At 41.3% G+C, this 25258-nt stretch overlaps 2 protein-coding genes across 2 annotated transcripts in view; one reads left to right on the plus strand and one right to left on the minus strand.

Moving 5' to 3' along the window:
- LOC128369061 (cystatin-B-like) overlaps positions 1–3069 on the plus strand; it is a 302893-nt gene extending 299824 nt beyond the window's left edge. The window contains exon 4 of the mRNA XM_053330021.1: positions 3059–3069. The gene's annotated coding sequence lies outside the window, so the exon portion shown is untranslated. The remainder of the gene's footprint in view (positions 1–3058) is intronic.
- LOC128369051 (ephrin type-B receptor 1-B) overlaps positions 1–25258 on the minus strand; it is a 156991-nt gene that overhangs the window by 103303 nt on the left and 28430 nt on the right. The window lies entirely within an intron of this gene.

The following is a 25258-nucleotide window of genomic DNA, read 5'->3' on the forward strand; positions in this document are numbered from 1 at the left end:
TGTTAAATGCTGAGCTTTGTATTGTGTCCTCTCTGTGCGAAAATTAAACTACAGTATGAGCATCCTGCCTTTGTTTGTGCTCATGTGTGTGTGCATGTATTCGCATGATATGCACTCATTTGTGGAAAAATGTGTGGGTATTTTTGTGTTTGTGAGTCTCTGTGCTGAACTTTGTCACATTGTTTAGCCAAAATTTAGAGCGTGACAGTCTAGTTTGTTCACTCCTAGTGAATTTGAGGATCTAGCTTGTCTGTCAGGTTTTCTCAATGCACATTTATGAATATACATATATTTCCAAGGCATGCAGTATACGTAAGAGCTTTAATGAGTAGGAGAATTTATTTTGTTCCACTGTATGTCTGAACAACTGAACAAAATCCCCAAATGGATAAGCTATATGGTACATTGGTTGCAAACCAGAAAATGAGACACTAAAACTTTCAACTTAGAAAAACAGTAGCAATTCAGCTAACATTCAAATTGATCCCATTTGAACTTATTACACAATTCTTACACAAGCTGTCATTTCTGGCCCATATCTAAGAAATATAAGAACAATAAGATTACAAAGATCTCTTTCGATTTCTATCTCTTTCTTGCCTCTCGCTAACACACTTTAGACAAAGACGTCTGGCAGTGCACTCAAGAAGTTTACTGGCACTGTTTTGATTAATATCTGTCTTGTTGGCACACTGAACTCTGGAAACCTGACATACCTTCAGGAAAGAAGAGAGACGTATACACTGTCCTCTGCTGTCTCTCTCTCTCACACACATACACATTTACAGAATGATGGACTAGGTGACATGTTGGCCTTAGCAGTGTGATGATATATTAATAATTTCTCCTGTAACAGAGATTGTATTCTCTAGCCTAAACCCTCAATCTTAATGAGTATGAAACAGGGCACATTTAACATTTTTTGACATCATCAAGCTACAACATGCCCTCAGTTGTTGGATGTGCTTTAAACGGATAAAAACTGGGAGACAGAAGAGTGAATGGTATGTCTGGGTGATGATCTGTAGATAAGCAGAGTGTGTGGGAATTTTCAGAGGAATTGCAGTTGTTTTGTCTTTGGTTTGGACATCATCCACTATCAGAGAAAACGGTTGGCTAGCGACACCCACACACAATGTTGATGCGGGAGCAATCTCACTCTGATTAAATGCAAAGATGCAGCAAGCAGACGCTGCTCTTGTTCAAGAAGAGGTTTCAACCCTCTACACCCTCCATGTACCTACTCCTCCACAGGAAGCACATACCCGCAGCTGTTGCTTATGTGGAATTTCACTGAACTTGCAGTGATTTAGAAATCCTTCCAAATGATGGAGCACTCAAAGCCCGTCATCCGCAGTTCAAGTGGTCTTGCTTAAAAAGAAGTACACTGAGGATGAGTGACAAGCCATCCGTGGGAAGGAATGAGGTCTTTCATTCTCAATCTCCACTTACTGGGAGGAACTGTCCTCAGACATGAAACCAATTAGCCTAGGTAATTCTGCTACACACACAAACCCTGACACATATACACGTTAACACACACACAGAGACATGGGCTGCACATGCACACACTCCCACATTCACCAGCCAACTCAGAGAGCAATTTTCTGTGTACACCTACAGTGACAGCCTTGTTCACACCCAGCTTCCATCACAGTATTTCAATTTCCCTAAGATCAGCCTTGCCTTGTCTAGTTTCCATAGCCAGCCAGCTACAGCCTGCCTGCCTGCCTGTACGACTTGCTGTCAGCTGGGGAGATAGGAGCATGAAACAGCCCTCTGCGCCAGCAAGCATTGTGGGGACTGCCAACCCTTTCTCAGGGGAAATCACAGAAGCTTTAGTCAAATCACACAGGCACTTGGTAGGCCATTTTCCATTTCCTTTTAAAAGGAAAGCAGGAGGGAGGGAGGCGCAAGATGGTGAAGGTGGAGACAAAAAGGGTCAAAGACCCATGGGAGGGGTGGATGAGTGGCATCATGTGACCTAATGTCTAACATTAGCAGAATATGAGAGTAGCAGATGAGTAAATGGAGTATGCTAAGTGGTTATTAGCAATGGGGTGGAGCTCACACAGCCATCCTGCCACAGCTCACACACCTGTCCACTGGCACTGGGGATTTGGAAAGTGTCCCTTGTGTATGTGTATGTGTGTGAGTTTTAAATGAGCTGTTATGTGGACCATTCACCCATTTAATCATAAGTGGATTTCAAGAGTTTCATTTTTTAGAAAAACATTAATTAGAAAAGCCAGCTCTTTTAAAATTACAAGAGGCAAATTTTGGTTTAATGCTGAAATTGTAAGTCCTATGACCAAAGCTTACAAAATAATTCAATTTGGGAGGAATTGATAGTTTGTATATAAAAAAGGATAAAAATTAACTAAAGGACTGCTAGTCCATTCTAACTTAAAAAATCAATTTGAAGCAGCTGGGACACTTATTTCTCCTGATTCAATGGATAACAATTGGTCATCCCTTTCTCTGGCTCTCTGGTTCTGTTGGCAGTGTATCTGACCACATATCCTGTTACTCCGCTTTCACGTTTTACCAGCTCATTTGGGAGACGGGGAAAGACACCAGCTAGCTGTAGTCCCTCATGTTTGGAGCATAGCCCAGAGTGTTTTCTCCTGCATTCGCATTCTGCTATGTCAGCTACACCTGCAAGATCCAATAAATTAAACACAGCCAGGTTCACTAGCAGTTCAGTCTGTGGGAAAATTATTAACACAGAGAGCTTAATGTTGACTATGTAACCATGGCTCATAAATCTATTGGAAAACAATAGCTTGTAGGTGTCAGGGTAGCTGGCCTTAAATGGATTCAAAGAGCAGCAAGACTGGAGGATGTATTGTGACTACATTGCAGAATATTAGTTACTCTAAATAATACAACGGATGTGGATAGGCTCATTGTGTACAGCTCACTCAAGCTGATACACTGCCAGTGTACAAGTAAAAACACGGAAGTAGCAAGCCCTGCTAAAACCGGGTCTAAACCAAAGGCCTAAAACTTCCAGTCCCTGAAAGCACAGCTCCTTCTCATTTGCAGAAAGTGATAGATCAATACCAAATGGTAGGCTGTTTCCACTGATAGAGAAAGAGGGATAGAGGGAGGGAGGGAGAGAAATTATAGAGCGAGAGACTGCATTAAACATTGATGGAGCCCTGTGGTACAGATCGATAAGGCAGCCCTCTTCACACAATTACACGTCAGCAAGCAGTCACATGATACATCACATACACACATATGATTACATATTGCTAGCACTTGGACTGAAGAACATCTATAGAATGGGAGTTCAGAGAAAAAAGTACAGCAGGGATGGATTGCCCAATCGCTTCATCCTCTTTGAGCTTTTATGTATGACTTTAATTCTACAGTTTGCAAGTCAGAATGGCAACATGTCTGTGTAATTCCCCCCTTTGTGGCCTGTCTGTGTGATTGTATGCCTGCTGGTCGATAGAACATGTGCTGAAGCGCCTGTCTGAAGCTCCATGGCTCCTTGGTCAATAAGGCAGACAATTCTCTGCAGATTTCCCTTCTCATCCATCCCATAACACATCTTTTCCATTCATCTATCCTTTAGCCCACCCCTCATGCCTCCTCTCCAATGCGTCCTCCTGTTCAAGGATGCTGGTACACTTTGTAATTCAATGAGACAATCATGTCCAGATGCTGAATGCTAGTCTGAAATGGCCTTCTCTTTGTGATAGTAGCAACAAACTGAAATAAGATCCGAGGGCCTTGAACGGCATTATTTAAGAAGAGCCTATCTTCTCTCAGAGATGAAATAAAGATGGGAGGACAAAGAGAGAGAGAGAGAGATATCGCAGGGAAAAGACAGACAGAGATGAAAAAGCGAGAGGAGAAATCAGCAGGATTGAAATGAGCACTTAACAATGATGAAGCCCCATGGTAGCCTGCTGAGCCTGGCATCTTAATACAGGGCTGAAAACAAAGTGACAAACAAACAAGAGTGAAAGCTGCTGCGTCTCCAAAACTAATCAGCCGTCCACTCGGGGGATTTATGAATAAAAAAGAAACATTTTTGAGAGAGTGAAGTATTTCTTGAAGAAATCGAGTGTAAATTTCTCACAAATACAGACAACATTCAGTCATGGCACCCTGGGAAATCACAAAAAAACAAAAAACAGATTATTTACTGGATTGCAAGGTAGGACCAGCTTAAGTCCAACACCGGTGAGGGCACTGAGCTGATTTTAAAACAGGGAAACAGGTTTCTGGCACAGTGCTGCTTCAGGGTAAAAAGAATATGAAAGAAAATATCTTTGATTGAGTCACAATGTTCAACAGAGAAGACAATCCTTGTGAACACAGACACTTTTCTAATCTGCCCCACACTAAAGCTGTGTCACTCATACTGAAGCGTTTTGCTTTAAATAGAAGATACAGAACAGTCAACAGAAATACATCAAAAGAAATATGTTACTTCTATGTCTCCCTGAAGACAGAAATGACAATGTGGCTGATTTGAAAACTGAACTGAAAATAATCTGCTGTCCTCTGACACATTAGCATGGAGTGATGGGATACACAAGTACCACATCACTGAGCCACAGACAGTATTAAATGAACAGGCTCACAAATGACTGATCACACACATGCAAGGACACACACACACACACACACACACACACACACACACACACGTATAAACAGTGCTCTGGGCTTGCAGTCAGAGTGAAAAAAAAAAAATTCCGCATGAAAGAAGACCAAGTCACTATGAGAGACAAGAGGGAAAGCCAAGGAAGATGACAGGAGATGCAGAGGAGGTGAGCGACAGAAGCCAAAGTGAGATCAGCAGCAGATGTTGGGAAGAATGCCTCACAAGATAGGAAAATTAATATACATGCGCTATCTGCAGAAACTGATGAAATTATCCTTTCATCACAGCAAGGTGACATTCCCTTGGTCTCACACATCTGGGATGTCACGTTGCATAAAACTTATGATTCAACCTTGCAGCACTTGGTGAGCACCAACACTCTCGTTCTCCCCTATTACCGGTTTGTAATAGAGTTGCTGTGTGAGAGAAGCAGGAAAATACAAGAGCCCACCCTGAGGCGGGATTGGCAAACATAGACAGGTACACATGCAGTGAGTGTACACCGAGAGGCTGGTAACAACAGACTTAGGCATTTAATCATTATCTTAGTGGTCAGTCACTCACTCAGCTATCTGAGTAACACAAAAAACAGCACATTTATACATAACCCCTCACTTCGCACCTCTCTCACTTTCTTCTTTTACTCTCGCTCTCTCTCTCCCCTACCCTCCCCTGGTCAGGGGAGAGAGGTTAGGCACATCATTTGCATTCATTAACATTACATTAGCAGACAGAGTGATCTTTAGAAACCAGGCTGCTGGAGAGTGTCATCTTTAATTCATCATAACCCCACCACCCACCCCTCTCGCTCTCGCTTTACCACTACCTTCTTCTCCTCCCTCTTTCTTCTTGCACTCATCAATTCCTCCTCTCCCTCTTTCCCCTCTTTCCCTAATCCCAGCACATCCTATCTCCTCCTCTTCTCTGCACTTTTCTTCACTCTCCATTTACCTCTGTCTTTCATCTTCTTCACTATTCCTCCTGTCTGTTTTTCTGCTTTTCTCGCTTCCATGCCTTCCCCTTATCTTTCTTTCTCTCTGCATTCTCTTAATGACAGGGTACAGTTGGGTTTGATTTTTCTTCATATGTGCCGCCAGTGTAGGGTAGGAAAAAGAAGGGACACACCCAAAAACACACATACACACATGTCAGCCTTCTGGCTGCATCATGCACCCTATACGCATCAGTCTAGGAAGCAAGACAAAGCAGATGAACGCTCTACACAAGGCTCTCTGGTGTGACCCTTTAGCCTTGTACTACTTACAAAAGGAATTGAGCTTCCAATGAAAGGACTCATCCTCAACACACTCACATTAAAAACTTAAATAGTCAACTGGAGACATATGCACTTCATGTTTCTTCCTCCTCTAAAGCTTGAATATAGCAAGCAATTGCCTAGGTACTATAGACCTAACACAAATATTCTCGATGTGCGAGAGTGTCATGTATGCATGATATCCTTGAAGCACACAGAGTGGGAACTGCAGTTGTGCTTATTATACTGATGCATAGAACAAGCACTGACTGGATGTGCAGGTGAATCTAACAAAGAATTAGTCCCATAAGTGTCAGTTAAAACAAACAACCTAATTACTTAGGTTATGTAAGACTTCTAATGATTCCTCCTCCTCTTCTGCACAAAAGACGAGGACATTAAGCAGCAAATCTGGCAAAACCACACAATGGAAAGGCCATAGAGTTTATGCTAGACACAGATCAATGTAAACTGAGCAAATCTCAAAAATATTGTATAAACTAAGTATCTCTTTTAAGCGAAACAGTGAGTATATGAAAGGTTAAATTATATCAACATAATCTGGTGAAACACAGTGATCAGTGTTCTAACAGAGGATATGCCATTTCAAATGTCTCCTTTTCTCTCTACTCCTGAAGCACACAGCAGAAATATGATCATCCTCTATGTAGTCTTTTGGAGTGAGTCTGGCTATGATGACACCGCTTAGGGAATTCTGCACTTACTTTATGAGAGCATCATTTAAGGTTTTCTTTTTCCCTATACTCATCCTGTAGAACTGAAAATGAACACGGCATGTGCGTGTTCATATACAGACACAAGTGTGTGGATTTATTATACACACAATCACTGACACATAGCTCGTGGCCACGCCATAACCAACAGTGCTAATAAAGTAACATAAGATATATTGAAAAATCTTAATATAAAAAAAAAACAAACTGTATGCAACATGAGTATTGAATGTATTAGTATGCAAGGTTAATGCTTATGTATACTTATCATACTGCCAAACATGTAGAGTAGAGAAACTCAATATTCAACTATTCTACATACCTCACAGTAATGAGCCCAGGATCTGCTTGTAGCAACAGACCAGCAGCAGTGACCAAGCAATAATCCAGATGAAAGCAGCATTAGCCTCCCCCAGCCATCACAATACTCATTACTGCTGATATTACCTCAGCCAGTCTGTCTGCTTTTAAGAAACCTGGCAATTTGCTGCAGTAAAACTGGGTAATTACAACTCTTATCAGGCTCCTCACCTCACAAAACAGCATTTAGAGAGTGGGAGACTACTCCCCAATGCTTCAGCGGCTGTGGAACAAGGCTTTGGCTGACTTCCCAATCATTCAGCCACACCCACACTCACTGTCATTTATTCTCTTTGCAACTCCAGCTCATACCCACTGTCCAATAAAAACAAAACGAAATTTGACCACTTTAATGACAGAACTAAAATAAATTCTTGATGAATGCCCCAAAGTAAAAATATGGAAAAGCCAATGTGAACCATGATGGCCCGATGAATATCACTTTACAGCACAGCTTTTCCTACAAGAAACGCTCTCCCTGCCTCCAAAATATAGAATAGGAAAATAACACTCTGAGTACCAAACTCTGTGTTTATTTTGGAAAGCTAGCATGGAAAAAATGGCTATGAAATATAACCTTTCCCATAAGGAGAATATCTTAACAATGAAAGTCAATCCACTGTAGCTTTGACATTTCACATATTAAAGTTTCACATATTAAAGTTTGCCCTATCATCACTTCTAGACACAAGTAGACTGACAGAGAAGAACCATGTCCGTACTTTGGGATTGTGTGAGGCTGACATTTAGCAGTGTAAGCTATAGCTAATAGGCTATACGGGGTGAGTTAAAGCATCTTTGTTATTTCAAGCAGACCAGGAAATCCTTGCTCAATTACTTCCCACTGCAGTCCTTCACTCTAATTAAGACAGTAAGGATAGTCATTAGTGCAGTCCTGTGTGTCTGAGGATGTGCATCCTCACACGGGGGGAAAAAGCTCTCAAAATAAAGTTAAAAAATAAAGTTAAAAAATAGAGAGAAATAAAGGAATCGATAAAGTTAATGTCAAATATGTGCACAGTGCACAAGTGTCTCTGATGGCATCTCAGTGTGCCTTGCCTGGTTGCATTTTATAGCAACTGAGGGTTAGGAGGGCAAAGAAATAGATCGAACTGGTTGTCCTTTTCTGTCACACTGTCACACACTTGAACTGAGATAACCATCCCCTAATATGTGGAACTTGTATGGAGGCCAGAGGGAAACAGAGAAACAGATAGAGAGATAACGAAAAAGAGGAAGAAGACAGAAAGACAGGAGTGAGATAGAGAGAGAGAGAGCAAAAGGGAAGAGTATACAGTTCATATGAAGAAAGATACTAAATCAGATATGGAGGGAGTAATCGGAGAGACACTGCAATGGAGAGGGCATCATGTGGCAGCGCCCTGTGTTATCTTATCCAGAAATGGATCTAACCTTAGCTGAACACAAGAGTCACATCATTTCTAAGAAATCACCCAACCCCATTTCTGTTCTGCAGCCTGTATGTACAAAGACTGACATTTGCAATATTTATGAACAGTAAAACACAGGAGCAAAACTGTCTCACATTAAGACAGACACGAGCATCACGCTAACAGCAGAAAAAGGACACGCATAAAGGGATGAAATAAAGTCCCATAATGCACACTCTCTGAATAGCATGCACAGATAGACACGATATATGCATGCTCACAACGCCTATTAAACACAGCAGAGCCCAGCTGCTCCTCCTATCACCTCCACTGGTACACCCTCGCAGTCTGACTCAAAACTTTGGGTAGTATTTATCAGTGCAATGTGACAATGAAAAAAATGAATGAATACATCCTGCCCTTTAATCCCAACAATTTATTCACCACTGCCACGACTAGTTTCAACCAAGAGGGTGGCTTCGAGTTTGAAAAGTAAAGCTGATGTGTAAGTGACTTAAACCTGAATTCTCTCCAATATAATTGTCACATGATTTATTACTTTAGTAAAGTTTCTTAATGTTTTTATGGTCTCCATTGCTAGTTTCAAGTGTTCTTCTACAGCATGATAAATAAAAATGAAAAATCTCAGATTCATATAGGTGTAGCTGTCGCCGTCACTACAGCTAGCTATCTAAAAAGGGCAAAGGAGGAGTTGGATTTGTCTGGTAAGTTCATTAGATTTTAATGGTTTTAAGCATTTTTTTCAGTAGTAAAAATTAGCATTAGCATTATCGCAGGTACAGTAACCATAGCCTGTAAATGCACCATGTTGACGAAGCTAGCAATTAGCATTACGGTCAGTTCTATTTTTACAGTCTATTGTTTCTCACCAAAGAACAAGGCATACAAGCAATATTCCACTGAACAGTAAAAAGAAAGACTGTGTTCAAAGGGTAGAGGCAAACACCACCTAACTATATCAAATCTCATTAAATGCTGTTGTTAACCATGTTTGGTTGCACTACAAAATTGACTTGTGCCTCTTGAATAATTCACCCATTGGCAGAGAGCGTGGGGGAGAGAGAACCTTGAGGTTTTCATGCCATGCTCTCCTTCCATCTCGTCTGTGGTAGTAAAAGAATGACCTTCAACCACCTTGAACCCACTGGAGCTGAATTTCAATAAAAGTCAAATTATCACCCGCGCCCATGGGGCTTGGGGGAGGCACTAAGTCTGAATTGACTGTGCATATAAGACGATTTAACAGTCATATGGAGGTGTGAGAGAGTCAATCATACGACGCACTTCTTTTTCACACGGAGAGGGAGTCTCAGCAGTGAGCAGTGGTTACTGTACTCTGTTGGGAGAGCATGCCACTGGGATGGATCACTGATTGTTTTCCACGAGTGTGTGTGAGGAACATCAAACACAAATTCCTGTCTGCGGAAGCACATATGCCAACATGCAATTGGGAAAGTGTTATTCAATTTAGTCATGTTTTCCCTTGATAGATGTGGTGAGATTCAGGTAATTGATGCCTCAGTTTGGTCTTCCCAAGCTGTGTTCTGTTCACCACAGGGACAGTACTGGCTAAGCCGGTGTGAGTCAGAGGGAAGGCGCAGTGTGATCTCACTCCCTTAACCGCGACTGAGGTGTTCTTCCGAGATCAGCTATACACACACACACACACACACACACACACACACACACACACACACACACACCTTCACAAATGAATGTCAATAATAATAATACACCAACACAGGCATAGAATACGTTCCACGAGTCTGGCCAAACTACTGGCGAAAGCGACCATAGACATTCGTACGTTGCGATCACTTCTCTTTCTCCCCACCTTTCCTCGCTATCTATCTCCATAAAAATGCCAGTGGCCTCTCCAATCCCTCCTAGCAAACACAATGCTTTCCATTAAAAGCAAACACTAAATTCACCTTCTTGCAGCATATGCTTACATGCCTGGGGAAGTCTATATATTTTTGGAGATGGGCTTTGTTTTTCCTCCGGGGCTTTGCTGGAGTCTGCATGCAGCAGTGAGGGAATAAGAGATAGAAAATAGTCCTGAGGCTTAAAGAAAAACTTTCAGCAAAAGATCTGACCTTATAGCATAAGGCTGACAGAGGCGTTTGAGATTCTCCAATGAGGATCTACAATAGAGAAGAAGGGAAAGAGGGAGGAAAAGGGAAATAATTTTTACCTCTGGGGAGTAAGAGTGAGACGGGCCTTTTTGAGTATATTTGTCTGGAAGTCTCTCATTCTGCAATGGAAAACATTACATGCCCTCTACATCGTTTTTTCAGTACTTTTGTAGAATTAGAGAGTGGAGACCGTAGAATGAGAAATAAGAGCCTGATTCTTGTTGATCCAAACAGGAATTTGTGTTTGATGTTTCTCCATTTGATGCTGCCATTTTTATTTCCAACATCAACCTTCCCACTCTTTTCTTTTATTCCCTTTTTTAATCAGTTGTTAATTCACTCTCTCCTCACTAAGGCTATCAGCCAAAAAAAACAAAAAAAAACAAAATCGCATAGGTCCAAATAATTTAAATATCTATTTTTGCAGATTACTGGGCATTAAAATAAACATATAAAATAATGTCCTAAACAGTAAAACATTTAAAGACTGTAGACCTCTCTCTGTCTGTGCCGTGGTTGGTGTTAGAGTTAGAATTGAGAGTGCTCTGTCTCTTGAGGCAAGATCTAATGAATGATTTGTATTTTATGATTAGTAAAATTATTCCTAGGTTTTACACAGGTTGGGTAATATTCATTCTGGTTACTAAAATCCAGTATTTCCAAATGGGGCTTTTTAGGGTGCTTTCAAACTCTGGTTCGTTTAACCTCTTGGTATGATTGATGAACAACCAGACTGGGCCCTTGTTGAAGAGGTGGTCTTGGTCTGGTTATGAATAAACTCTGACATGGTCTGTTTGCAGTGTGAACATGATCAGACCAAGATCTGACCCAACTGCTGGAAGTGTTTTTTTAATTAAGCTGGTTCCTATGGCCAGGCTGTGCATTAGGCTTCCTTCTCCTCTCCAGTTGATTGAAGGCAGCACACCCTCTTCACATGAAGCAACACATTGATCTCTAAATGTTGCCTTAAACTGCATTTAAATGCACCATGTTGCTTAAATATTTTGGCTTGTAATGTGGCCCTAACGATTGGACCATATTATCAATTTATCACATCGGGCAAGTGCCTAGGGGCTGTGCTGGGGGGCATTCGAAGAAAAATGAAAAATGTAAATGTTTTTATGGTTTTCAAACAGCAGATACATCACAAGCACTTGATTTAGCTTTTATTTACCATAATTCTTATCAATAACAAAATTAAGAATAAGAATAAGAAAACGGGTGTTGTGTCTTTCAGTACCACAGAGGTGTGGAGAGAAAAATACATTGTTTATTTCAATATTAATAGCAGTACACTGTTAGAAAATATATTCAAAGACCATTTTATAAGCCTACTCTACCTTCCTGTGTGGAACAAGTATACAGAGTGCAAATCACTCTGTCTGTGGCCAGGTTGGGTTGTTGTTGAAGTGTTTGCTTTTTTAGGCTTGACCGGCATTTAACTTTCAATCAATGAAAGTGACTGATTCCTGTCCGTTAGTGCAGTGGTCCAGGACCATGCAAGAACTTGTGAGGCAGACAGCAACGGTACTGCTGCTTTTTTTCACAATGGAATATTTATTCTTACAATTGAATGTTCAAATGTTGTTTTTTTACAATTCAACTAGATGTAACCACATTTAGAATATTCATTGACAGCCCTTCTCCACACTTGCCTTTGTCTGAACCACTCTGAATGCAAAGCCACTGCTCACTTAACTCTTCTGGGAGAGCAAATGTCATTTCACACACATTACATTCAGTCTGTTTTGCCACACAAAGGGTCTGGGTAATTTTGATCTCATGCCAACAAACCACACAAATAAGCACACAAATACATACACACACTCTATCTGACCTCATCTGATTTGGCACCCGTGATGCCCGGGTGCTTGAACTATGGCCCAGAACGCAGGCCCCAAATGTCACAGCTGTCCAGTGACACTAGTGGGGGGTGCAAACATCAGCCATCCCTCTGGCCCTCTCAGCTCTCTCAACAGTAGCTATGCCAGTACAAGCTGTCTGCTTTTAGGCAACATCCACCAACACACTTACCATTTTTTATTTTTTTTATCCTTCCATTTTGAGCCTTCTATTGATTGCTAATGTAACAGAGACAATATAGGTGAAGTTCTGGATGCAGAGAACCAGCCTGTGGTTACCCTCTCAGTTAAAGATCTGCCAGCCAGAAGTAAGTGGAGAGCTTCAAGGCAGCGCTTTACTCTGCAGCCCCGCCAGATGAGAGTGTTGCTGGTGTGATGTGAGCTGTGCTCCAGGAGTCAAAAAGAGTCAAAGTGCAGCATTCTGCTCAATGCGCTACAGTGTTGCAGCTAAAGAGCTGAGACGCCTCGTTAAATATGTAGTGCCACCGACCCACTTCAAGCTGTTCTTTTACTTCACACGTAAGGAGCAGTGGCAGCAAACACCCGCTCGCAGCTCACTTTGCACACTCAAAAATACACACATTCACACATCCACAGATGCACATGTAAATACAGGAAACAAGCAGCTTACACAGCTGTAAAAGCTGCTCCAGGCTGTTAAATTACTCCTCCAGTTGTGTGTCACGAGGTTAGAATAGATGCAGGTGTCTGTCCAGTGTACATGTGTGGTGTTAGTGTCTGCTGGTGGGTTAAATAGCTCTGAAGGGAGACACAAGTAGTTTGCAGGTGTTTGGAGGCCACAGCACCCCTTCAGGACCTACTATATTTTGTAGAGGATATGGCAGCAGTGTTTGTGTTAGAGAGAATAAATGCACCTTTGAGTGTGTAGTGTGTAGGAGAAAGTATATTTAATACTTTGCATTTATTTGAAGCTGTTTGGAGGGCTGTTTGCATGCCAAAATGTTTGGACAATAGTTATGAGACAGGCAGTACTTTCAGCCTTCAGTTAACTCCATTCATCCTATGAAATTTGGAGTCTTTATGTAAATTGTGTACTGAAAAATGGACAAAAACTGGATACACAAGCAGCTATATTGATCCAGAGAAGCAATGATGACTGCAGGTGTTAAAATCATCTCTGCCATCGACCTGCATTGTTGTTGGAAGAGGCAAGAGAGATACTGATAGGGAAAGAACCTAAGGGAGGTTCCTTAACAAATGTTAAGTAGAGCAGAAAGGCTCTGTTTGTCATGCTTGGAAAAATTAAAACCCAACCCATGAGGTTCAACAGCCCCTTGGCACAAGATGCAGATTACATACAAATACAAGGAAGGACATAAATCTCTTTTGTTTCGCAAACATCAATACCTGTGACCATTTTTAGCTCGCACGCACACATGCACACACCCACACACACCCACACAATAACATAAATTCATAAATTTGACCACTATTATACCAACAATAACACATCTAATTCCATGAAGATTTTAATTAGCACAGGTTGAAAGCCCCTCTGAGGCAGTTAAATCCAAGATGACTTCTCTTATGTCATCTCTGTGTCACGATTAGCCATTGATCACAGTTTGTTGGTTTTCTTTCTTTTGAGACAACCAAAATGCATTGCATGCAGTTCTGTGCAAAGCTACTGATGGTGCGTTTATGGAATGCAGGTGTCTCCATTCTACAAAGCCACTCCAGCAGCTGCGCCTCTATGTTGGCTGCGGCCACAATGTAGCATTGTAATGTAAAGCTAGTTGTTTTAAGGGTTTTTTTTTGTGTTGGAGTCAGCTTTTCTGTCCACCTAAAGCTTAAATTTCCGTGGGTAGTTGTCAGAAAATTCACAATTTACCCAAAAGAAACTCAGCACTGCAAAGTTTATTACAGTTTTTAATTATTTCTGTGTGCCATCTGACACCAAACCAACCAACCAACACCGGACACCGATCAATGCTGCTAAGCTTCTCTGGCCGCAGTGCTTGTCTCTCTGATTCCAACTTTATATCATGAAACCAGTTTTTCTTCCAATTGTTCTTATATTTCAGTGCCTGCTTTCTCTATCGCTAGCAAGAAAACAACATGGCAGAGTGTTTTGGAAGACCCCCCATTTGAAAGTACCACCGCAAAAAATGAGGAAAAGTAGATTGTAGTCCAAGACATAATTCCAAACGTATCATCTGGCAGACTTTTGCAGCTCGATGAAGAAGAATATTTTAATACAGGGAAGACAGATTATGTTATTCATTTCAAATCATCCACATTAGAACCATCATAAGAACCCATAGGGAAATCAATGAAATCATCCTTTAAGGACAACCCTGCAGAAGTTCAATTTGAGAGCTAATTTTGAATTCTAACCAATTATTTTAGATGGAATGCTTTTTTTGACACTTTCTATTTGATGAAAAAGTTGCAACCGTACTATGCAGTTTCAGGTTTTACAGATTGTTATACGTGACTAATGAAGAAACTAATCCCATGTATCAAACGTTTGTGTACAACATATTACTCATGAGAGACTGAAAAACAAAACACAAAGTACCTTTGGTCATAAACTCAGTGCATACAGTAGTTTCATAAATATGATGAAGCACAAAAGACACTGTGTGACAGTAGCAAGAACAAAGAGTTCCCACACCATTAGAAAAGGCAATTTTCCAAATGTTTGCCAGTATACACAGTACATTTCATAAAATGCTTTTGTTCAGGCTTAAGTGTATGCTGAGCAAATATGACTGCCATTTCATGAAGTGTTTGTTATCTGCGGTTATGTGGTTATTAATGTAGATGGGTGTTGGAATGACTCCCAGAGAGTTTTCACACACTACTAGTCCTCTTTTCTCCTCCCCAGGGGTGTTGTTAGCCAGTGTGTCCCCTGACAGCTCGCTCCACATAATGAGGCTGACAGACCAAAACAAACGCACGTAGAGAACATAGGTAGACAAAAAGAAAAAACAAAACAAGTAGAGCCAGAGAAGATGAAGAAACAAGACATGGCTATTGCTGTGGTTGCTGTGGCTAGCTGGTATAGAGTATGAGTCATATCACTGTTATCTTCTCTGCCTTTTTCATCCACGTCCCCTTTTCTGTATCTTTACACTTTTTGCTGTTATGCTGTACACAAGTGGTCACAGCCTCTTTAAAGTCATAGGGCGATAATTGATGGTGAGATAATGCACTGTGCTATCTCCTCTTCCTTTATACCATCCTTTCATTTTCTCCGTCTCTTGTTCCTGTCTCTGTCCCTCTCTCTCTCTCTCTCTCTCTCTTTCTCTCCCCAGGTGTGCTGGTGGTTGGGGCTAAATGATGAACAGAGCCACAGTGTCTGCTGTCTCTAATGGGGACATTATGCAAGAGCATGGGAGTAGTGCTCACATCAGGCTCATAAATCACATACTCCTGTAGAGAGACTCACTGCAAGGCCTCACTGCTCCACTAACCCTGCAATAGATACACACACATAAAAATAGAAAAAAACACTCGGGCACACACACACATCCCCATATGCAAACACATATTGAGCATTTGCATACATTGACATATGAATACAGCTAAACACACGCACACAAATGCACAACTACACTTGTGCTGGTGCTGCTACTGCACAGCCCATTTAATCTCAAGCATGTAGTCAACATTTGCCATTTAACTACCAGAACACAATTCACTTGCATCTGTCCAGTGACAGCACCTCCTCTGACAGGACAGTGTGCTACACCAGAGCTTGTGTCAATGTGATTGAAGTTTGACAGAGCAGTTAAAGCATTATTAGTGCTCCCTGTTACAGCCCAGCACACAGAGAGGCCTGCCGGTGGCACAGGTGAGGTAAATACAGGCCCCATTTAGCATATTACCCATCAGTCAACACGACAGGCAAAGGAGATAAAGAAATGCACACCCACTGTGAGTGGGAAAACAGGCACTCCAGTCTGCCCCGTCTCACAAGGAGGGCTATATGAACATATTTTGGCAGGTGTGTGCACAGGCAACCCACTCTCACACACCCACATTCATAGTTACACGCAAATGAATAACTCACATGCTTCTGTGCGCACACACAGGTTGATGAGAGAAAAGGCATTATCTAAAGTGAAATATCTGAGATGCCTCACAGAGCTAATTGACTGTGATGAGCCAGCGCCAGCATGCCTTGATGCTTTCTTTTTTCCCTTTCCTTATGTATCCCTCAATTTCCACTTTATCTGCACAAAGATAATCTGAAGAAATCCACAAAATTGGGTATTTCTTCTGTGTGATTTATGAACCACAAATCCTTGAAAATATCCCCAACTCTGATGCATGGCTTATTGCTACTACAAATATGCTAATCTGGCAAATCCAAGGTGAGAATATTTGATTTATAATCTGCTGCTATATAACTATCACTTCACAACACACTCCATTTGATACCCGTGATGATTGGACTGAAAGAAAATGTCAGCTATCACTTCCAAGACCATTTAAGAGATAAAAACCCTCCTGCCAGTTAAGGTACAGATAACACTCATGGGATATGGCATACTCTAAAAAGGTTTGTGGTGGACACGCACATCCAGAAGACAAATAAAGCAGGTGCTGGACCGAACAACAAATGAAAAGCGAGAGAAAAGATGGCACACTGTAGCTCCCAAAGATGGCTCACACTAACAATAAGTTCTTAACAGTTAGCATGTTGCCAAAAGGCAGGGGGCCCATGATGTGGCAACAGGGGCTTAGCCAATAGAGCTGTTTGGACTAGCAACAGACAGCTGGCACAGTGGTAGGGAGACCTGTTTAAATGCACTCTCCTCAGGAGGCCATGAAACAAGTTGACCTTAGCTGACTCAAGTCAAATGTAGGCACACAAAACTACATACAAACGCACACACTAACGGGCACGTCTGCTTAAGTAACAGGTTGCTGGAGCCTCTTTGTTGTATGTATGTAGCTTTTCATTGTGTTGCAAAGGGAAAAAAATAGAGATGGGTAAAAAAAACAATAGTGCATGACAGGCTGACAGAGCAATTGATACAGCGGACAAAAAGGAGACAGCATGCATACTCTCACCGCAATGTTTACACAGTCTGCTGGTATTTGTCTTATATCTTTGAAATGGCATGAAGCAACCTTTATCCAGCGTGATTCCTCCCTGAAGATAATGGATTGTGAACACAAAACCTCCTCAAACCTCGTTGTCTGCCCCTTTCTTACATCCCATCATCAACAAACACACAGACAGAGACACACACACACACACACACAGAAGTGCAGATTGCAGACAGACGCACACACACACCTCTGTCAACACTCCCTGAGGCAGTAGTGTTAATTCCTCCTAGCCTATTCTCAGTCACACATGGCCGTGGAGGCAGTCGCCAGTGGAGCCTCACTGCTAGATTAACCTTTGCTCTCGCCACAGATCTGTTTTTCAGAGGGACCGGCAGTCGGACAGGGGCCATGGCTGGCAGATAGTAACTCATTGTCAGAACACTGTCAGCACTGGGCCCTGCATTAGTGGCTTTTGAAGAGAGGGACTGTTGACGTGGGCAGGGTGCCAGCCAAGAGGAAAAACAGGCCTACTGCCCCACACAGCACTTAACCTGACCTCTCCCCTCAGGATGTGGAGAAAGGGTGGAGGAGTGTGAGGCTGTGTGTCACTGTGTGCACACATATACATAAGCAGGGGAGAGAGTTAAAGTGTTTTCTCTGAGCTTGAACAAGTGCATATTTTGGCTAGTGATAAATCCCAATGCTGGAAAAAGAAAAGCAGCACTGGCACTTTATTCTCATTTCTCACAGTTTCTCACTGGTGCACAATGTGCGATCTTGTTTTCCCTATTCCCCCCTGTGGTCTGTGTTACATTTACCAGAGGAAAAGGTCACATGTCATAGTAAATGTAATGAGCATGCTCTGGAGAAATACAGCCACTGGCACCCAAGTGGCTCAGTTAAACCAGGAGCCAGTATTTCAAAATTGTAAAGTAAAAACACTGAACTTGATTTGTAGTTTTTTTCATTGTTCATTCTGGTGGGCATGCATATGCACTTAAGCATAATAACATGAAAAGATCAAGGGTTATATACAAGTTGTAGTTATTGACCTGCATGTACAAATATGTATACATGCATGTGGATGGATGGATAGATAGATACTTTTTTGATCTTGAAGGAAATTTAGCATCCAGTAACTCAATGCAATACATAGACACAATATAAATTAGTAATACACACAAAAAAGCTAACTTGTAACAATAAAAACAATGTTTTGGCTCTAACAATAAAGATAAGCCTGTAACAATGAAAAATAGTCTATAACAGTAGTTGTCCTGTACATTACAAATCACCCTGTAACAATAAAGTTAGCCTATAACAATAAAAATTACAATTACCATATAAATTAGCCTAAAAGGGGACTGCACTGTATACATAAACTAAAGACTTGAACTACAAGGTCCTATACATTTGGAGATTGTAGATGTAGTAGATCAAAAGTTCCACAGTGCAAAAGAATGTGCAATGACAGTAAGTAAAGTGACTAAACTGTAAACAAAGTGATAAAATAGCTGACAGTACAAAAAGTGACAAAGACAGTAATTATGAAGCACAAAAAGAGGAGTAGAGCAGTGCATCAGGCCCAGTACTCAACTTCCATCATTGCCTATTGAGAACAGTTCAGGAGCCTAATGGCTCTGGGGACAAAGGATCTCCTAAAGGTTGATTTATGCTTCTGCGTCGGACCGACGTGCACCTCCAAAAAAATCCTAACTACGCATCACGGCAACGCGGACCGCAAGAGCTGTGATTGGTCCGGTCAAAGCGTCAGTTCCTCCGGCAGAGCGGCGGCAGAGTGGCGGCACAGCGACAGCGTAGCAACAGCGTCACTCCGATGCAGAAGCATAAATCAGCCTTAAGTCAGTCTAATGAGCAGCTCCTGCTGCCACTGAACTTCCTCCTCTGATTCATTATGGTGGTATGCAGTCATTGGTTACAGTCATTGACCATGATAGACAACAGTTTGCATAGGATCCTTCTCTGTACCACTGTCCAGTTTAAACCAACCACAGAGCTGGTTCACCAGCCACATAGCATGTTTCTTATTAATGATGCCTTCCCAGCACACCAAAGCACACAAGAGAACACAATAACCACAAACGACATCTGCAGGAGCTCCCTGCAGATGCTGAAGGACCCCATTCTCCTTAGGAAATACAGACAGCTCTGTCCTTTCCTGTATAGAATGTCCATGTTCTCTGAGCGGTTGAGTTTGCCATCCAGCTGCAGCCCAAGATACTTATAGATCCTGACCACCTCCACATCGGTATCTTCAATGGAGAGGGCGATAATGGCCTAGACCTATGAGAGTCCAACAACATCTATTTGTTCTTAGATTCATCAACTGCAACTGGTTTGATCAGCATTATGCAACAAAGTCATCCATCAGACTACTCCCCCTCCTGTCCACCCCTGTTAAACCCAACAATTGTAGTGTCATCCGAGAACTTCTGCATGTGGAATGTCCACTTTAGCACAGGGAGTGTTGCTGGTTAGTCACATTTCCATGAGACATAGTAGTCTGCACTCCCAATATCAATCAATAAATCAATCTGTATTTATATAGCATCAAATCACATTTATATAGCATCAAATCACATTTATATAGCATCAAATCACATTTATATAGCATCAAATCACAACAAAAGTAATCTCAATGCACTTTACACATAGAGAAGGTCTAGACCGTACTCTTTAATTTAATAGGTCCTCTGATTTCTAAGAAGAGCTGCTAGTTAATCAGTCTTGTTGGCCAGCAAGTTCACACCCTATTTACCCAAAGGGAACAGAGGTCTAATATCTCCTGCATTTCTCCATTCATCTAGCCTTTAGTTTAGCGGTGGCTCTACATCCATTTTACTTGCTCCCCAGCTCCTCCGAAAGGGGGTGCATTGTGCTAATGTGACCTTTATTTGAAATGTGAGTGCTTCTTCCCTTGAATAAACAAAGTTACTGCCACTCAATTGCATAAAAGAAAACTCCACAAAACAAACACAAAACCTTCAGTAGAGAAGCGGGAAGAGTAAAATTAATTAAAAAGAGTAGAAAAACACCACAACACAAACGGAGCTACTTCCTACTCACCTATTTGAGTAAAACCATAAAGAATCAATTCTCTGTGAATTATTTGTTTTGCTGTAACACTACATGTCTTTCACCATTATCAATGGAATACACTTCCATGTACAAAACACACCAACTGGACCACATTCTCATTTATAGCACTCACTTAACTCAAGATAATTACCTGTTGTGTTGCCGTAATGGAGAAATAAATGGCTTAGACTTTCAGGCACGTCTTTTAACTTAACTTAATAGACCAGAATATATTTTGTGGTGTAGAGACAGAGTGAGAGAGACAATGAGAGATCCAGCCCCCTAGACACCTTCCATTCCAAAGCCCTCCAAACCTAAGAGCTAAGCCCAAAAAAGAGTCCCCTATGCCAGCTAGTGCTAAGACTGCCCCCTCTTAGACACATGCCAGTCTCCAACACACCAACACTGCCAAATTATAACGCAATGTAAAGTAACGTATTTGGAACATTGGAAAGAAGAAACTAGTAGCCATAGAAGATTACAATATTATCTGGATTATGAATTGGCAGAATATCTCTCTACAGTCAGAGATAGAAAGCAGAGACCATAAATTGGCAATCGAAAAAGGAGGACACAGAAAATCATGGCAACCAGTAAAAAAAAGAAGAGAGAATATGGTCATGAAAGGCGAGGTTGAGACAGTTGCATTTCCTCCTACAAAACAAACTCAATGAAATAAGGAAGATTCAAACAAGTTGTACTTTGAGATTTCAGAGGGGAGAAAAGGCATATCTTGCTGCCAAATATGTATCAACATACTACATCCTGAGGGACACAGCATATGCATGCTTTCACACATGGACAAACACACACACACACGCATGGCATACTGTATATAAATAATGAATATATATCAATCTTATTGTTGTGTTAATGTTCATATTATTATTATTCTGCACTTTCCAAACTGTATTTTGATGCATTGGCAACATTGTTCTCAAAACTTTCATGCAAAGACCGCCCATTTAATTGAACTGAATTGAATTGAAAGATGACATGGCAACAATGCTTTACTGCAATGTTGATAAGATATTGGCTAGTTCAGCTAAGCTGCCGCAGCAAGGGTACAATAGACAACTAATTTCTTGCAAGTGGTGAATGGTTGGGGGCCTGTGAACATTCCAGTACCACCTGCCTCAGATCCACTTTGCCAAAACGCAGTTTAAATGACTTACAACACAGATGAGGTAGGAGGAGGATGAAGGGGTGGAGGGACCAAGTAGGAGCAGCCGCTGGCTGCTTTGTACCTCATTGTGTGGTTTGACTAACACAGAACAGCAAGATAGCGCTAAACAAAAGCGGAACAGGAAAAGGCCATTGGAGAGTTCCTTTCAACAGCCTTGGCTCTCTCGCTCTTCCCCACTCGCCAGCTACCCCCATGTCACCCAGGTGAGTCTTTCTCGCTCTGCTGCTAACCTAGTGAAAAGCTATTCCTGCCTATGAGGTTCCCAGGTGGGTAATGTACTCTTTAGAACACCTTATTCCCAGCTAAATGCAGGCAGGGGCTGCAAAGTCATACAACTGCTCTGCTCTTAACAACAGGCCCAGCCCAGACATTGAGCTGGATGTGGGACTTGTCAGACTGGCAGAAAGAAGGCTGTGAGTGAAAAAGCGATTTGGGTTTTAATGAAGCGCTGATGAATGGGTCTTAGACCCCAGCAGCAATAACTCAAAGCCCAAGCGGAGACACACGCCTGGCAGGGACTAAGAGCTGCACACTGCTGGTTCACGGCGGGGCCACAGTACCCTCACACTTCTTAACTAGACTAGATAATCATGTCACAGATTGTCTAAATCTGATTTGTAATGCAGCAAAAAGGATTTCATTTAAGCTGTTCAGATATAATTTTTAGTTTTCAGGACAGGCCACAGCCTGAGTATGAGCAAATATGTGCAAGTATGGGTGAGGGAGTTTATTGTATGTGCATGTAAAACCCAGTCATGCAGCCAAAAGTCACATTAAATGTTCTGATTGATATGTCAGACCCAGTGGACAGGATCATATAAAACCCTGGGCCACGTCTAAGCAAGACCTCAGGTCTGGTTCCCATTACAAAGAATATAGAAAAATCAAAGCACATTATGTTTATTACACTTCTTGAGTTATAGCATCTTTCATAGTCTTTCCAATAAAAACGTCACAATATTGCTCTTAGTCTTACACAGCCACAGATGATGAAGCTTCCATTTTTGCTGTAAGTACCTGTGCTGAGTGTAAAATACGTAACTGTAGAAGAAATGCTCTTGAGATTCTGAGAGTGAGAGATTTCTCATTTTGTTACTGTATGTCCAAAGTAAATGTGTTTGAAATTATGGCCGATTTCAGTACCAAGATATGGATTAAATTCTTATCTGTTTTGTGCTCTTGTCAAATGCATACTTTTAAAAAACTCCAAACGCATCAGCTTAAATAAGTCACTGTAATAAGGTACAACATGAAACAGAAATGCAGCCAAAAGGCACATTATTGCCTTTAGTTGTAATAGAGTTCTGAAGAGTGGATGCAGTTTTTGTTGGAATCATTGTGCAACTAAATAAAATTTCACCCCAAAGAACTTTGATAGCTCCCCTGCTGTTGACTCACTTTCTGCATTATTGCCTGTTGGTCTGATGAAACAACTTTGCCGTCTAAAATCATTGCATTGCCACTTATAAGGCATAATTATGCTCATCTATCTCAGTGCCCCCTCGGTATCAACTTAGTTCCATGCAGATTAACCATTGGCTGTAAGCAGCACACTGTACACAATACAGGCATCCAGGGGGCAATCTAAAAAGAAATGGCATGAATCGATACCAACAGCAAAAGACCCAAAAAGCTCATTTTAACTCCCAGGGCTCAAAGATGTCATAGTGTCAGGAAGATGGCAAAACTTTCATGTCCACACTTTAGGAAAAATTAGGAAGGAGAAGACGAACAGCAATATAAAAGTCATGAAGTCGTTTTCCCCCTATTATGTAATACGTTTTACTTGTAAAATGAATAACATGGTAGCTACTAGTGAATGCTACTGAGTCACCCATCTGGCTGAATCACACTTGAGAGAAAAATATTGGCCAGTACACGTCAAGAAAGTTGAATACATTTCATGGTTGGTTCATGAACAGTACTAATCAAAAGTACTAAGTCAAAAGTAACGTTTTTACCTACTTGAATATCCAAACTTTTGACTGATACTGCAACTGTCATGGAAATAGACAGAAGGGTGATAGAAAACCTACGCATGAGCTGCCATTGTTTAAGACTTTCACAAAGTCCAAAACATTTCTAATAACCTTCATAGACTATAGGCTGCATGTGTGATATAATATATACAATACTGAATGGTTATTTCCTTTCATTTGACATTAATATCAACAGACAAGTTGCTATTTAGAATAAGTGTTGGTTTGTTTAAGTTACAAAATAACTAATACACCCATAACTATAGTTAGTGAATATGCATGAGCACTCGGATGAAACTTTTCACTTTTAATCATAAGCTACCATATGTCTCCTATCTGTAGATCCCCTGCGGTCTCATTCCCAACCAGGCAGTGGAGCTTTTTGGGCGTCCACCTGTGATAGTTCCAAATCCAGCAATGCAGCTCGGCTGCTGTGCTGAAAATCTCTCCGCTTGCTTTCACAGTGGCCTGAAGCCACAGCTGAGAGTCATGCTCAGTTCAGAGATGGTTGTGCCGGTGGGGGGGGGGGGCTCATGAATACTTATGCCTTTGTAATTAAACTCTTAAAAGATATGCACACATTCATTCTTCCTGTCTAAATGACAGAGCAGACTGGCAGGCAGAAGGATGGTAGATCGTACCAAGGCTATCAAGGATTCCAAGACAAACCTTGGACACCTTTACTGTGCAGCACCTGTGCCAGCAGCAATGCACATCTGCCTTGCATCTGCTTATTACAGATGATTAGTGAGATGATATGGTGTATTCTCTACCATCTAAATGCTACCCTGCAGTAAAAGTACCTGGTGTTTCTCTATAGTATGAACAACACTTAGCTAAAACATACCATTTACAAATAAGGAGCATTTTAAAGCCAAAATATGGGTAAAACTTGTGTTCTGGCCTGTCAGGATTCAGAAGAATAAATCACAGAGAAGAAAAATAATAATAATAAAAAGTATCATCTTTTTGTTGTTGCTTCTTTTGTACACCTGGCCTTGATATCCCAACTCCTGGGTGGACTTAACATAAAAATAACCTGTCAGACATTACACCTACATCAGAGCAAAGATGACCAAACACAAGACTGACTCAAGACTGAATCATCCCACATACCTATACAGAAAAGGTCGAACCAGAAAACAGCTTCTGGCCTCAGCAAGAAAATGCACTAAACTCCAAAATGTTTACATTTCACAGCAGTGTGAATGTGTGGAGGGACAGCGTGGGCAAGACAGTGACATTTCAAATGTTTCTGTTCTGTTTCCTGTTTCTTTTTTTTTTAATTTCTTTTTTGTTGCTCTGCAGTGACGGTACAACAGTACAAATCATCCATATTTTGGACTGTTTGGGTATGCGACAGGAATTAGAAAAGTGAGTGTGGCAAATGTCCAACCATTCAAAAGTCAAATGAAATGAAATGAAATACAATTACAAACAATATGTAAACCCAGAGTACAGCTGTGTGTGTATGTGTGTACATGGAAGAGAGAGAGAGAGAGAGAGAGAGAGAGAGAGAGAGAGAGAGAGAGAGAGAGAGAGAGAGAGAGAGAGAGAGAGAGAGAGAGAGAGAGAGAGAGA

Source organism: Scomber japonicus, chromosome 12, assembly GCF_027409825.1.
Source record: "Scomber japonicus isolate fScoJap1 chromosome 12, fScoJap1.pri, whole genome shotgun sequence".
NCBI classification, from domain to species: domain Eukaryota; kingdom Metazoa; phylum Chordata; class Actinopteri; order Scombriformes; family Scombridae; genus Scomber; species Scomber japonicus.